This window comes from Lepisosteus platostomus, chromosome 13 (assembly GCF_059453375.1).
Source record: "Lepisosteus platostomus isolate fLepPlt1 chromosome 13, fLepPlt1.hap1, whole genome shotgun sequence".
Lineage (NCBI taxonomy): Eukaryota > Metazoa > Chordata > Actinopteri > Semionotiformes > Lepisosteidae > Lepisosteus > Lepisosteus platostomus.
This window is the reverse complement of record NC_142623.1, coordinates 42,823,694-42,829,965: the sequence shown is the minus strand read 5'-3', so window position 1 is coordinate 42,829,965 and position 6,272 is coordinate 42,823,694. Positions and strand designations below refer to the sequence as shown.

The 6,272-nt window shown below is 48.0% G+C and overlaps 1 protein-coding gene across 1 annotated transcript in view; it reads left to right on the top strand.

The window, feature by feature from the left end:
* Positions 1–4,721: 4,721 nt before the first annotated feature.
* The window catches only part of nsd1b (nuclear receptor binding SET domain protein 1b), a 35,269-nt gene continuing 33,718 nt past the window's right edge, over positions 4,722–6,272 (top strand). Inside the window, exon 1 of the mRNA XM_088604763.1 lies at positions 4,722–5,184. The gene's annotated coding sequence lies outside the window, so the exon portion shown is untranslated. The remainder of the gene's footprint in view (positions 5,185–6,272) is intronic.

Sequence of the window (6,272 nt, the reverse complement as noted above, 5' to 3'; positions counted from 1 at the left end):
GAGCAGGCAAGGGTTAATTCCACACTGGAAAGAAAAGAGGCAGCGTTTCTTCAGGATCACACCTACAGAAGGCCTCTTGCGTCTCGGCTCTTCCCAGCTGGGATGAACCCTTACCCGTTCCTCTGCAGCCTCCTCATGCTGACACAGCTCCCTAGATGTAGATCACACTGTGAAGAGGGGTTCCCAATCCTCACTGCAGGAGAACTGCAGTTCAATAATAACAGTAATAACAATAATTCCTTAGACTTCTATAGCTCTTTTCTGGACACTCCACTCAAAGTGCTTTACAGGTCATGGGGATCCCCTCCACCACCAGTGTGCAGCCCCACCTGGATGACGTGTCAGCAGCCAGAGTGCACCAGTCCGCTCCCCACCCGCCAGCTCTCAGTGGGGAGGAGAGCAGAATGAGGAAGCCAGTTCAGAGATGGGGATTATTGGGAGGCCATGCTTGCTACAGCTAATGAGAAATTTGGCTTGGACACTGGAGTTACACCCCTACACTTTTTGAGAAGTGCCCTGGAATTTTTAATGACCACAGAGACTCAGGACCTCGGTTTTACATCTCAACTGAAAGACGGCACCTTTTTACAGGAGAGTGTCCCCGTCACTACACCGGGGCATTAGGACCCACACAGACACCCTAGTGCCCCCTCTAATACTTCCTCCAGCAGCAACCTTAGCTTTCCCAGGAGTTGTTCAAGTAGGTAGCTGCACCAGCAGGTGTTGGCCGCAAAGGAACAGGTAAAGACTTATTTCATGCTGGTCTGTACCCTACACACGATGTCAGGAGAACAACGAAAGGCACTTAAGAAGGTTCATACCTTTATGTATGATCCTCCAGTCTGAATGACATCCGAGCTCTTACAGACTTAATTGAAATCAGTGTTGCCTTAAATGATCACCTCTGACACTACTTTCAAGTATTGAGCTACCGAGGAGCTAGTGCGGCCTACGCAGTCTTTAGGGTTGACTCAACTGTGATGAGGAGCGAATTGTCAGGGATGTAGAAAACGCTGGCACGTCATGGACTGAGGGCATGCTGCCACCCGGCGGTTCCTGTTGGTACTACAGGATCGATGTCCCGCTCAGCTTGTTTGAATTGGAACAGAAATTAGCCGAAGAATGAAGTGGAGGACTGATTCGAAAGTAACTATGAATTTATTTTCCACCACGAAGCGAGAAATTCTGTTACAGTCACATATATGCACACAGTTCTTCAATAGACAACGTTTCGTGGTTTCAGTGGGAATGCTAGCACCGTATTTCGTTTGTGACGTTTTCCAACAGATAATAATCAATTCACTTATATAACGCTTTTCTGGACAGCCTTTCGAAGCACTTTACAGGTAATGGGGACCACCTCCACCTCCAATGTGCAGCCCCACCTGTCTACGCATGCTGACTCAGCTACCTACATAGAAATAATAATAACAATAACAATAACAACAACAACAACAACAACAACAATAATAATAATAATAATAATAATAATAATAATAATAATGCTTTTCTGGACACTCCACTCAAAGTGCTTTACGGGTAATGGGGATCCCCTCCACCACCACCACTGTGCAGCCCCGCCTGGATGATCATTTGGATGCCACCCAGTAAAGGAGAGGGGGAAATTTGGCCATGACACCGGGATAACAGCCTTACTCTTTTCAAGATTTTTAACGACCATGGAAAGTCAGGACATAGCTGGTATTATGTCTCATCCACCGGACTGTGCCTCTTTTACAATACAGGGTCCCCGTCACTATACTGGGGCATGAGGACCCCCACAGACCGCAGGGTGAGCGCCCCCTACTGGCCCCACTAACACCTGTTCCAGCAGCAACCTTCGTTTTTCTGAGCTTAGTTTCGCTGAGCTGCAGTGGGCTGCCAGTGATGAACATGAAACAAAAACAATATCAATCAACAGATATGAAATAAGTCAAATACAGATTTTAGAAGCTTTTAGACAAAGGAAATATATTTATATCTGAGAATTTACATTCTTATGTTTAATTGAAATTCATATAGATAAGATAAGATTTTATTGTCCCCTGAGGGAATTTTTTTATGGACACACAGCACTCCTGTACAGTTTAAATAAGATGCAAAAAAATAATAAGAAAAGAAAAACATTGCACATTATTGACAAAAATAATAACTAAAAAGGAGAAGAAAAAAAACTACAGAAAGTACAGGAGCACAGCTGGTTTCTTCTTAGATGGCAAACAAAGATGGACTACGATACCGCAGTATATGGGTGGGAGTCCGTTCCTCCGCCTGGAGGGGGCGCTGTGTCTTCAGGTTTTCAAGGTCTCTGCCGGACAGCTGCACCTGAGGAGCCGGGAGACGCCGGTCAAGCCGGTACCCAACCAGGCCAGCTCATTTACACAGCTGGGATGAAACAATTCAGACCCACCAGCCGATACAACCCGACAGAGCTGGTTACCTGATTAGTTGTCTGGTAACAGTGCATGCAGCCTAGCAATAGGGACACATATATTTTAGCAATGTGGGGAATCGTTTTATTTGATAAAATCGGGGAATTAAAGCTTAAACGAAATAAGCGCTTAAGTCAGAACTAGTAGTTACACACCTCTGGAGAGTGTGCTGGCCAGCAGGGGGTAGCACGTATTCGCTCTAAGCAGGGAAGCCCTTACACGTGGCTCAGGGGAAACACGTGGTGTCAGATCGTGACGTGTGTGAGGGGGGATCTCGAAGCACAGCTACAAAACAGTCTAAAAGGGAAGAGAGTTGCATTTTTTTAATCAAATCGTCGAAAATAATCAAATCGTCGATGTGTACCTAACCTCCACTGTGCAAACAAGCAACTGCACATTGTACCCCGGGTGCAATCATTGCAACTCACTTTGCTGCTGTTACTGGTGCCCAACATTTTAAAGGCAAATTGCCGGCAAATTACTGAGACCTATTGCAAATTGACAGCAGGGACTACATATTTTATACAGGACATTAACTGTGCCGATCGCCAAAGCTCAGTCAGAGCCGATGAACCCAGTGCCCCATATGGAGAAACTCATGTGACGTGCACTCTCCTTTCTTCGCCAGCAGGGGGAGCGCTTTGCACATTCAATTTCACCTCAAAATTGGCCTCTGCGTACACGTTACGTATAATAAATAATGAACTTTATTTATACAGCGCTTTTACAGGTGGCTTCTCAAAGCGCTTAACAGGATGACAACAACGACAAATAAAAAGAATACACAAAATAAAACACAACTACAATACACAGAGGAGACCGTGGATGGTGGTACTAAGTCTAGTGGGAGCAGTGGGGTGAAGAACAGAACCAGTTAAGTAAAGGCTCTTCTAGAGAAAAAGGTTTTGAGTCTGGAATTGAAGGAGTTTAGAGAAGGTGACTCTCTGATAAGCTTGGGAAGAGAGCCATGCAGAGCCTTACAAGTGAGCATGAGGATTTTAAAGTCCACACGGAATTTGACAGGAAGCCAGTGCAAGGACTCCAGGATAGGAGTAATGTGATCACTTGCACTAGACCTGGTCAGGATTCTGGCTGCCAAATTTTGGACACACTGCAGTTTGTTCAGAGTAGATTTAGAAACCCCAGCGAGTAGAGCATTACAGTAGTCAATTCAGGAGAACACAAATGTGTCAATCAGCTTTTCAGCCACAGTTAGTGATAGCATAGGGCGTAGTCTAGCGATATTTCTGAGGTGAAAAAAAGACGTTTTGACAATATGCTGCACATGTGAGTCGAATGTTAAGCCAAGTCTAATATCACCGCAAAAGGCTTTCTCAAATTGTCTCAAATTAGACTGAAGCTCAAGTACAGAACCATCTACAGATAGGGTTAGAGGACTGGCTTTACGAAGTTGATGGGGGGTGCCAATAAGCATGACCTCAGTCTTGTCACAGTTAAGATGGAGGAAATTTTGAGTCATCCAAGATTTTATGTCAGAGATGCAATTAGATAGAATAGAAACAGCTACATCAGTGTGAGGTTTGGTATGGATGTAGATTTGAGTATCATCAGCGTAGACACGATAGCTGAGGCCATGTGATCTTAAAAGCTGACCAAGTGGAAACATATGTCCACAACCGCCACAGGTACCTGGAAATACACCAATACACCTACACCAATAGGCTAATATGGAGCAGGGGATATCGAAGTTCAGCAAATACTGATATTTTCAGAAATACTATAGTCTCTTTTTTATGGTCGTCGTTGCATTCTTCAGCTACTTCAACTAGAGATCTTATCCAAAGTGAAGGCCAAACTTCATGGGCACTCATGCATGTCTTTTAGGAAACGGAGATCTCAGCGAGGCATAGTCGAGGAATGCAACAGTGCTACTATGACCAGCTTCACTATAGCTTCTTGGTCGCCTTTTCGCCCGTGAAATATATTACCCTGCCACTCTGTTTAGCTCGACACGCCAAATCCCAGCTGCGCTTGAGAAACTGGTATTTTTATTCACCCAAATCGAAACAATTTCAAGGACTGCGATGCAGCGCACTAACCCTCGGAAGCGATGGGTTTAAATAGCTTCTAATGGAAACCACAACGTACGAAAACGGGGCTGCACTTCATAGCGAAACGGGCACAGAGCGGTGGCGTGTACAGCAGTCGCCTCCTGATCACCACGCCGTGCGGAACAGGAAAGTCATCTGAACCACATTGCCTCTTGAATGCTAATTGTGCGTTTTTGTCGGTGTGTAGCGATCTTGCATTACGGCTAGCGCAGTCTGCTCCGCCGTTCTCCTGCCTTGTCTGTCCAGAGCAACACCACCTCCACGCTTCAAACCGTCATTTGTACCGCTAGCGTCGTGTGGGTCCGCTTGCCTGTGGTCTTACCAATCAAAATTCCGTTTTAAAGAAATATCGGCTCGTATGCTAACCTGTACGCTCACGGGATATAATGTAGCTCCACACTACAGATCCACTGCGATCTGACCTTTGGCATATACTGTAGTAAGTGCCTCAGCGGGTCTATTTTATTTTTACTGTATGTATGTATACGGGCGGGGCTAAGAAATTCCACCTCTTTTGCTCCTGTTTGGGCCAATAGGAAGGGGAGGTTTGTTAATAATCCGGCTGGAAGTAGGCAGGCCGGTCGAGGAGAGGCGAGAGTCGGCCCAGTTCCTGAATGACGAGCACTGTGAAAAAGCTGCGCTCTCTCCCGCGAGCAGAAGAGAAGAGATTGCCAAGTCTTGTAAGTAAACGAGTGCGCTCACTTACTCATGCACAGAGCAGACATGTTGATGTACGGTGGCTTTTTTTTTTTTACCACGTGAGGCTGCACACAGAAAAGACGAGACTGTCTGTCACAGTGTCAGTTTTCTGTTTCCACCTGAGTGGGGTGGACACTTGATAGCAAAGCCAGGTGTGTTCCAGGCGAGAGGGGAGCCTCGAATATTCTCCTGTGGGCGAGACAGCGGTAGAGATGACAGGCACCAGGTGCAAAAACAAAAAGGACAGGGAAGGCATCACTCAGACGGGCCAAAGCCTGCTGTCACAGAGCGCTGCTGATTGCAGGTGCAGACCCCTGCAGCTCACTGTGATAGCACACATCCCAAGCAGAGGCAGCGGACAGCCCATGTACACAGCCGATGTTGGGTAAGATCACCATAGCAGCCGGAAGACTTGAGCACATAGCAACTGAGAACCCACTTCCCACCAAAGGCAGTGTTGCTGTCCACAGTGTGGCTGGTGAAAGAGCCTGAGAAGTGTTTTCTTTTCCAGAGGCTTTAGAGATCCAGTCCGATTGCCTTTACAGTGGGCACGTGGGCCCAGGGTGGTGGAGACTGGACGAGGGCTGACCTGCTGGCCGCTGGCCTGACCCAGTGCCCACTCTCCCGCCAGCGGCCGCCCAGGGGGGTTGGGGGGATTCTGTCCAGCGCTGGCAGGTCTCCCCCAGTCCGGCTGTGTCACACGCAGACCTCCAGACAAGAGGTTGCCTTTCCAGCCGATCCTCCGTGTCCTGTCTGCATCGCTGGGGCAGCAGCGCGGGCGGGGGGGGGCGTGTCTGGGTGGTCGCCTGTGTCTTTCCTAAGCGCACAGCTCCGCGGACCGGAGGGGCGCTCCAACACCAGGAAGCACGTGCTGTTCCGGTCCTAGACCCGCTCGTGGACAGAATCCCAGGCAGACCCCTGGAATCCTGCTCCTGGCCCAGGTCAAGGCTGGTGGGGGGGGGCGTGCTGAAGAGATTCGGCCTCTTTTTCCACCCAGACCCTGTGGCGTGATCTCCTGGGCCAGCCTGGATAGACGTGCCAAGGCTTGGATGCGCCTCTGATCACAAAC